Raw genomic sequence first — 9,954 nt, 5'->3', positions numbered from 1 at the left:
CGCCGTGGGTTCGAGAAAGTTAGTTTTGCTTCCTCTGGAATCGTCCCAAGTCAGTCATGCATGTGCAAAGTATATTGTGGTTTGGTAGATTAATTACCTCCACTCCATATGTATTCCATAGCACACCAAGCCACTGATTGATTTGTTCCAGGAAAAGGAGTTGATGTGCTAATCCTAGGTCATGCACAAGACTTCGACATCCTTGATGATGGTTCCCCACCGGAACTCGGTAGTGTTTTATTGTAAGACTACCATGTGATCATGTTTGACTGAGACAACATGTTCACATGTGTGTAGCAGAACCAGCCCATGTTTTGGAGCTTGCTATCGTAGTTCATCTCCCGAGATTCTCGCAACGTCATCTCGTCGAATTGTGTTGCAAACTTTCTTTTTCTTCCTAGACTCGATGAGTCTGGAATATCCTAACACCAACTAGATCTGAATCTCAGGCAGATATGATTGTTGGAACATTTCCCAAGAACTATAATAATGGTCTCTCTAAAACCGATTAAGTGGATGTCATGGCCAACACACCCAGCCGAAAGACCTATTATTGTAGTATCTTGATTGAAGAAGTTGGCCACCTCCCCATAAGGATTTCGTAGGGTTTTACTCCAATAAGTTACTCCTTATGGATTCTTGAGCTCCCGAAGTCCGACCTTTTACTTGATGTTCTAGTTACCAAACCATTTCAATGAATGGGATACGCTAGCACATCAAGGAGAACATTAGGAGCGGAGTGCTAAATGTCTCTCAGTCGATCATCCAGATTTTATTTCCTTGGCCCTGCCAAGGGTGAAATCTGAGAAAGTGTTATCTTCCTTTGCATCTGCGTCATCCATCATCATTCATCATGGTAGCAAGTTGTGTTGCCAGGATCCTTGACACGGATATTGGTAAAACCTTGATGATTATGGAAATGCTCAAGTTCTTGAGAGCACGCGCAAGTGCTAGGTTTAATCGTCAGCATTAACTCTATATTGCTCTCAGTTTCCTCGATTATGCTATAACCTCCAAACAGTGAATTCACTCTCTATTGTTGGGTTCTTCCCCAGTTACCAGAATCATTCCCAGCATTTGCACTTTGTTCCCAGCTTGCACCGCCAATGTGCCATTCTACCATGGGTCTCTTCCATTTTCGGTGATAAGCAAATTCATCCATTACGTTGTCTTCAACAAGGTAATCCACATCATCCAAGTCCGAGTATGCCATTCTACCGAACCCCTCCAAACGATCGCTCGAGAATTGCCTTAGGCCGGTTTAAAGAGTTTCAATGATCTCTGAATCAAAGGTAATTCTTTTTGCCACTTAAGGGGATATATCTACGAGTCACCATCCCTAAGGTGCCTCGTTGTGGTATCATGGCAACTCAACTCCTCGCTGCGCTGACAATCGTTTACCACCTTCTTAAGTGTGGAATTATTGTCCACCTAGTGAACCTTCGTCATCCATTTCTTTCCACCCCTCTTGATGTGTATCTCGTGTCTCAACCCGAGAGATGGTTCTATGTCTCATTCCGTGAGTTGTTCGACCTTCGAGAAAATCGATCCTTCTAGAGTCTCCTTCTTCTCTCCATGTCATGTTGGCGGGATTTATCAGAGCAAGACTTCAAGACAATGATGGTGATCGAATCAACGTTCTTTGAAGTGCCACCTGGATCGTGAAGATTGTGTTAGTTTGCGTTCCCCCTTCGTCTTACCCTATGCTTGAATCTCGGGTCGAGATTCTTGTTTAGTGGGGGTGAGTTGTCACAGCCCTAGATTATTGCTTGTATTAGTTGCATCATAGAGCACTCATGAATCATGTCTAAATTTTGAAACTTGAACTGAGGAAATTTGGAAGCCTCAAAACCCTAAATAAAAGAAGGGCAAAAACCCTAAAATCTCATTCATTGTTCCAAACTGCTCCTCTTAAATGTTTGATAATTTTGGCAAAGGGTTCTGGTCCCAACCAAAATATTGAACATTTTTAAGGACTTAATTTTGGGACTTTGAATTTAAATCATTAGCTATTTGAATTTGAATTATATTCATATAATTAGAATATAATTTCAAATACCCCTGAAATATTTTATGAGCATTTGGAAAAGTCCATCTAGCAAAATAAAAATATTCAGAGGAGTTTTTGGCATTGTTTGAATTATTTTAAATTCAAAACAGTGGCAAAACAAATTTAAAAATAATAATAAAACAAACAGAAAAATAAGACAGAGCAGAGAAAACCTTACCTGACGCTTACCTGAGGCCCACTCACCTGGTGGCCCGGCAGAACCGGCCCAGCCCACCGCCGCTTCCCCCCCTGTCGTCTTCCTCCCTCGCCAGAAGGACACAGCGCACGCGCCCGAGCTCGCCACGCCACCAGGCTGCCTGCCTGCGTCGCCTGGCCACCGCGACACCGCGCGTCGTCTCCTCGGCGCCGCCCCGACCCCCTGGACCCCCTCGCTCTCTCCCTCTCCCTCGTTTCTCTCCTCTGCTTCCTCTCTCTCACTCGCCCGAACGCAGCCGTCGCCGCTGACGAGCTCCCCCACGGCCACAGCCACCCCCTCGCTCCCTCTCCGCATCCCTGAGCTCCGTCCCGACCCCGTGGAGCTACACACACGACGCACGCGACCCCGGGAGGCCAGCAACGTCGCCATCGCCGTTGTCTTCCACCTCGGGCTCCGGCCACCATCGTCGTCGATCCGCCGCATGCAGGACGTCCCCGAGCCGGCTAACCATCCCTACGGCACCGCCGTGAGCTCCTACGCCTCCCCTCTCTCTTCCCCGCCTCGATTGCACCCTGTAGCCTCGATTCCACCGGAGCCGCGAGCTCAGCTCCGCCGGCCATGTCGCCGCCATGGCCACCGTCACCTAGAGCTACCACCGGACGCACCGACGTGCTCAGCACAATGCCAGAAGACCAAAAACCCCTCCAATTGCTCCTGTCGTGCAACGCAACGCCGGAACCGCTGAGACCCGAACTCCGGCCGCCGCCTTTGAGCTCGCCGCCGTCGATATAGATCGCCCCCGGCATAACTGACTGCACCACTCGACACGCAGGATCTTCAGCGTCACGTAGATGCCCTCCGCCGGCCATTTGGTCGCCGGAGGAGGAATTCCGACCCCCTCCGCCGTCTCGGGCTTCACCGGCGACGAGCCGTGGACCAAGTCCGGCGGGTTTGACCGCTGACCGTTGACTGGGTGGGCCCAGTTTGACCCCTGGGTCAATGACATGTGGGCCACCCTTGCTAATTTTAGTTAGTATTAGTTTAACACTAATTAACCTAGGTTAGTTAGCTGATTAGTCGCTGACTAGTGGGCCCCGGCCCCACAAACAGTTTAGTTAGAATTAACTTAAGGCTAAATAACTTGGTTAATTAGTTGTGTCACTGACCAGTGGACCCCGCTGGTCAGGTTTGACCCGGACCTGGCGTGTTGACTCTGCTGACGTCACCCCAATGTCATGCTGACGCAATTAACAATTTTCTGGATTTAAAATAAATTCAGGAAATTCCAGAAAATTGTATAAATTTCTAAAAATCATAGAAATTCAACCGTAACTCCAAATTGAATAATTTATATATGAAAAATTATCAGAAAAATTCAAGAAATCCATCTGTACCATTTTCATGCATGTTTGAACAATGTTTGTCCTCTATTTTGGACAAAACAAATAAAGGGCATTTAAATAATCATATATGGAGTTGGAGTTTGAATCATGTATTCAAACCAACTTCATTTAAATCATAGCTAGGTGCATTAGCTCAAAACACATTCATATTGCCATGACATAGCATGCATCATATTGTGCATTGCATTGATCGTGTTTCTTCTGTGTTTGCCGGTGTTGTTCTCCCTCGGTAGACGTTGTACCGACGATGTGATCGTTGACACTGACGAAGACTCAATGCTATCTTCAGAAGTGCCAGGCAAGCAAAACCCCCTTGTTCATTCCGATACAATCCTAATCTCTCGCTCCTGCTTGCTGCGGTAGCTGAACCCCTTTATCCTTTGCATGACCTGTCATTGCCACAGTAAATAGATGAAACCCACTAGCATGAGTAGGAGTTGTTTGAGCCCTGATGTGCCTACTCATTTATGCTTGTTTGTCATGCCTGCTACTGCTTAGAGTTGAGTCAGGTCTGATTCATCGGGGATGAATCAGAGGCGTGTGAACATGTCCTACTGTGTGTGAGCTAAGTGTGTGAACACGATTTGGTAAAGGTAGCGGTGAGAGGCCATGTAGGAGTACATGGTGGGTTGTCTCATTGCAGCCGTCCTCAGGAACTGAGTTCTGTGTTTGTGATCCATGATCAGTTACTACCACACATTGAGCTCCGGGCGCTCCAAGCTCTCTCGACTTATTAATCAAGTTGATCTCTGTCCAGGAGTTGCAACTAGTTTCTGGTGTTTGTAGGTAGTGTTAGTAGTCTACCAAGTGGCACCCGGTACAGGTGGGCTTGGGACAGACTAGGCACAGTGGCACGGTGTACCAAGCGTAGATCCACCCGTCGACGTGGGCTTGGGAACCCTGCTCACATCGTTTGGGGCCGTGAGCGACACCCCGGCCGGATCTCCTTGCGGATGGAACCCGAATAGGCGATAAACCTGGACTAGAGACTTGTTCGGTTAGTCAGGTCGTGGCCGACTCCCTCGCCCGGCTTCCGCTTGAAGGTTGCCGAGGTACATGACGTGTACAGGGCGGTAAGTGGCGAGAGCGTGTGTGAAGAAGTACACCCCTGCAGGGTTAACATCATCTATTCGAATAGTCGGATTCCTCGGATATGGAAACTTGGACCCCTTGTACAGTTCATAGACAAGTGAAAGTGGATACTCTAAAATACGCAAGATAAGCGTGAGTGCTATGGATGGCGTTCTCGTAGGGAGACGGGAGCGGATCCATAGTGGTGTATTGATATGGTGAATATGTGGACTCGTGTGCGCCACCTCAAAAGAGTTACTTGCAGTCGTAGTTCAGGATAGCCACCGAGTCAAAGCTGGCTTGCTGCAGTTAAACTCCACCATCCCCTTTGTTGATAATGATGCATATGTAGATAGTTCTGATGTAAGTCTTGCTGGGTACATTTGTACTCACGTTTGCCTATTTTATTGTTTTGCAGAGAGACTTCAGTCTCGCTAGTAGTTCCGCTTGGACTTCGACGTTTAGCTTGTTACCTCAGCTACGATCTTGTGCCCTCGGCAGGATCTGGTAGATAGTCAGGCTTCTCAGCCTTTTTCATTTATAGTTGTCTGTACTCAGACATGTTAAGCTTCCGCATGTGCTTTGACTTGTATGCTCTGATTGTTGGGTCATGAGACTCATGTTTGTAATATCTCGCTCCTCGGAGCCTATTGAATTAATACTTGATGTCGTAGAGTCATGTTGTGATGCCATGTTGTATTTGCACATATCGGGCATACTATGTGTATGTTATTGAAATGCTTGGTATGTGTGGGATCTGGCTATCTAGTTGTTTATCCTTAGTAGCCCCTCTTACCGGGAAATGTCTCCTACTGTTTCCACCGAGCCATGGTAGCTTGCTACTGCTCCGGAACACTTAGGCTGGCCGGCATGTGTCCTTCTTCGTTCCTGTGTCTGTCCCCTCGGGGAAATGTCACGCGATGAATACCGGAGTCCTGTTAGCCCGCTACAGCCCGATTCACCGGAGTCCTGCTAGCCCAGTGCTACAGCCTGGATTCACTCGCTGATGACCGACACGTTCGATGCTGGGTCATGGATGCATGTCCCTGTAAGTCTGCGCCACTTTGGGTTTACGACTAGCCATGTCAGCCCGGGCTCCTTATCATATGGATGCTAGCGACACTGTCATATACGTGTGCCAAAAGGCGCAAACGGTCCCGGGCAAAGGTAAGGCGACACCCGTGGGAATACCGTCCGTGAGGCCGCAAAGTGATATGAGGTGTTACATGCTAGATCGATGTGGCATTGAGTCGGGGTCCTGACAGATAAAGTAAAGAAATTACATGGTGCTAAGTGATTGACACACAGGTCATACAATAATTAGAGACAATCCTAAGGCTCCTGCCGGTTGTCGTACTCATCGACATGCAAGTCGTGAACTTATTACAAAACATGATGATCTCATACATCAACATATATCATATCACATCTTGACCATATCACATCACAACCTTGCAAAAATAAATTAGACGTCTTCTAATTTATTGTTGCAAGTTTTACATGGCTGCTACGGGCAACTAGCAAGAACCGTTCTTACCTACGGAAAACCACAATGGTGATTATCAAGTTGCTAACCTTCTGCAAGGACCGCCATAGTCAAATTAGATTCAACTAAAGTGAGAGAAACAGACACCCGCCTCAGTCTGTAATACATCATCTTGTAACTAACTCCTTAGTCACTTTGCTTGCAAGCTTCTTGTGATGCTGTCTTACCGAGAGGGCCCAGAGATACCTTTCCGTCATACAGAGTGACAAATTCCAATCTTGATTCACCCAACTCAATAGACATCTTCGGAGATACCTGTAGATCACCTTTATGATCACCCAGTTACGAAGTGACGTTTGATAGCACACAAGGTATTCCTTTGGTATTCGGGAGTTGCATGATCTCATGGTCGAAGGAACATGTATTTGACATTAAGAAAGCACTAGCAATAAACTGAACAATCATATGCCATGCTAGCGGATGGGTCTTGTCCATCACATCATTCTCCTAATGACGTGATCCCGTTATCCAATGACAACTCATGTCTATGGTCAGGAAACTTTAACCATCTTTTGATCATCAAGCTAGCCTAGTAGTGGCTTACTAGGGACTTGGTATTTGTTTATGTATTCACATGTATTTAAGTTTCTGATCAATACAATTATAGCATGAATAATAAACCTTTATCATGATTAAGAAAATATAATATAACCACTTTATTATTGCCTCTAGGGCATGTTTCCAACACTTTGGTCCCATCGAGTTGGTATAATTGGTCTCCCCGGAAAGCCTAATGGTCAAGTCTTTTGCACTAGTCGATCTCACTGAGATTTTCATATCGGTGCCACCAAGTTGGGTCAAAAGCTTGTAACGGTTGGATTTTTTGTGCTACCTAATTATACCCCCTCCACCACCACTTACTCTCTAAGTGAGTCATCAGAACGAAACACAACTTCCATCATTCATTTTCTGAGAGAGAACCACCTACTCATGTGTTGAAGAGATTCCATTCCTACCATTTTAACCTTGATTTCTAGCCCCTTCAAGTTGCTTTCCACTCCAATCTTTCTCCTGCCCAAGCCAAATCTGTGTGAGAGAGATTGAGTGTTGAGTAGACTGTCATTTGAAGCACAAGAGCAAGGAGTTCATCACCAACACAACATCTATTATCTTTTGGAGAGTGGTGTCTGCTAGATTGGTTAGGTGTCACTTGGGAGCCTCCAAGATCATGTGGAGTCGAACCAAGGAGTTTGTAATGGCAAGGAGATTGCCTACTTGTAAGTGCATCTAGTGCCCCTTAGTGATTTTGGTGTATTGAAGACTTATAGGTTAAGGGACTAATGTGTTTATGAGTGTACACAGGTCTATAAGTCTATGAGGAGTTTGATATTTACAGAGAAAGTTGACCCCTAAAAATGAATATCTTCGACTGAAGATTGTGGTATTCATGAAGACTTTGAAAGTGAAGAAATTAGTGTGTCCGTGAAGACTTGATATTCATGCGAGGAATATGAAGCTTGAAGACTTTCGTTTTCATAGTTTTGTTATTCTCTTTCTTGAGTCATAGGAAACATCGTACTGTTAAAGGGGGCCGAGGAAATACTAAGGAAAAATTTCCATGTGATGCTCAACTCAAAATCCTACACCTACCAATCCCTTCGAGTTAGGCCATTGGAAATCTCATACAGTTCAGTCAATTTCTTCAGTGACAGAGACGAAGTTCTTCTGGTCGCTGAGGAATTTGTTCTGACTGAGGAGTTAGGAATTCGCCAGTGAGGAACATGATAGCCCTGAGGAATTTGAGAGTCAAATTTCCGACCATTGTTGTGCTACGCACCAGCTGTCCCAAAATATCTTATCCACATAACGGTCATATCATTGAAGGGCATTTATGTCTTATCATGTCGGGCTTCTCCCTAGGCTATAAATAGCCGCCCCCTACAACCACTAGCTGGTTGGCTACTCCGAGAGAAACTGACACTTGTCATTTGAGAGCAACCCATCCTTCGAGGACTTTGAGTGAAAATCATCGAGTGAGGAAAATCCAAACCCAAACACCCACAAACCCAAAGTGATTGAGCATCACTGAAGAGATTGATCCTGCGTGGATCCGACGCTTGTTACCTTTGAAGACTGTGCTTCTTCCACATGGTTAGGCATCACGGTCTAGAGCATCCAAGAGGAATTGTGGATCGCTGAGTGACCAAAGTTTGTGAAGGTTTGGAAGTCGCCTGAAGACTTACCACGAGTGATTGGACGGGTTCTGTGTGACCTTAGTTCAAGGAGAATACGGTGAGGACTTGGTGTCCTGAGCTGCGTGCTTAGTGACTGGGTGTCCGGGACTGTGTGTCCTCGAGTTTAAATACTCAGCCGCTCCAACCAGATGTACAACTGAGACAGCAGTTGGAACTGGTCTACCAAATCATTGTCTTCACCAACCCTACTGGTTCTAGTTCCTCAACTCTTCCATTTCCTCATTACTGTGTTGAGTAGTTGTTCATATCTGTGTTTGAAGACTTTGACTGAAGACTTTCTCAATTTCCTTAGTTCAATTTCTTCAGTCTGTTTGCCTTCATCTTGTGCTATCCTGTGTTTACACTTTCTGTACTCTGTGTTTGTCTTCATTTCATCATGATGACTGTGTATGTCTTCTGTTATGCTTACTTCTGAGCACTTATTCCGCTGCAAGTAGTTCTTCGCTAAGGAATTTCCTCACCGGCAAATTCCTCAGTGAAGAATTCATAAAATCGCCTATTCACCCCCGTCTAGTCGATATAACGCACTTTCAATTGGTATCAGAGCAAGGTACTCCCTTGTTCTGTGTGATTTTGGTTTAACCGCCTGGAGTTTTAGTTATGTCGACTCCAGGATCGAGGAACGTTTCTTGCCCCATCTTTGACGGTCATGAGTATCCTCGGTGGAAGGCCATGATGAAAAAGCGACTCATGGCTATGGACAGCGAACTATGGACCGTCACCGAGATCGGTCTTACTGATCTATGCAAGATGGCTGAGGCTGATGACATTCGCAAGTATACACTGCTCAACCTCACAGCGAAGGATGTCATCTGCTCTAGTATGTCCCGTAATCAGTTCAGGAACATCATGCATCTCAATCACGCGAAGCTAATCTGGGACTGTCTCTCTGAGGTCTATGAAGGTCATCGGACTCGTCATGATCCTTGGTTTGAGGATTACAAGGAATCTCTCAATGCGATGACATTCGAACTAGAATCATCATCGTCTACCACCCCCTGCCTTATGGCAAACGATGCTGAGGTAACCGAATCCTACCTATCCGAATCTAGTGATGATGAATCTGGCGATGAATTTGGACCTAGCTATGTCAAACTTGCTTCCCTTGCCCATAAACAACAAAGAGCCTTGGAAAAAGTTCATTACATGCTAAATAAGAGCGATGATATGTTGGGTGAAGAAATGGATCAGTCAAAAGCATTGGCTGAAAGTCTTCAGAGACTTCATTCCAAGTTTGACGCCCTTCAAGATCAACATAATGCTCTCTTGTCTGATCATGAGAAGCTTTCTTCTGAATCTCTTCAAAGAAAGCAAGATCTTGAGAAGCTAAGAGTGAGTTATGAAGATCTTCAGAAGGAGCGTGATTCATTACTTGCTCAACAAATCAGCGCCACTCAGGAACAATTTGATCCTCCATGCTTAAAGTGCATTGAACGTGAATCTGCTAATTCTTCACCTGAATGTTCAAATGCTTCAAATGTTACAAATTCTTCACCTGCCTCTGTTATCACTAATTCCTCATCCGAGCACAT

The sequence above is a fragment of the Triticum dicoccoides genome, chromosome 5B, assembly GCF_002162155.2.
Source record: "Triticum dicoccoides isolate Atlit2015 ecotype Zavitan chromosome 5B, WEW_v2.0, whole genome shotgun sequence".
NCBI classification, from domain to species: Eukaryota; Viridiplantae; Streptophyta; class Magnoliopsida; order Poales; family Poaceae; genus Triticum; species Triticum dicoccoides.
This window is presented reverse-complemented; position numbering follows the sequence as displayed.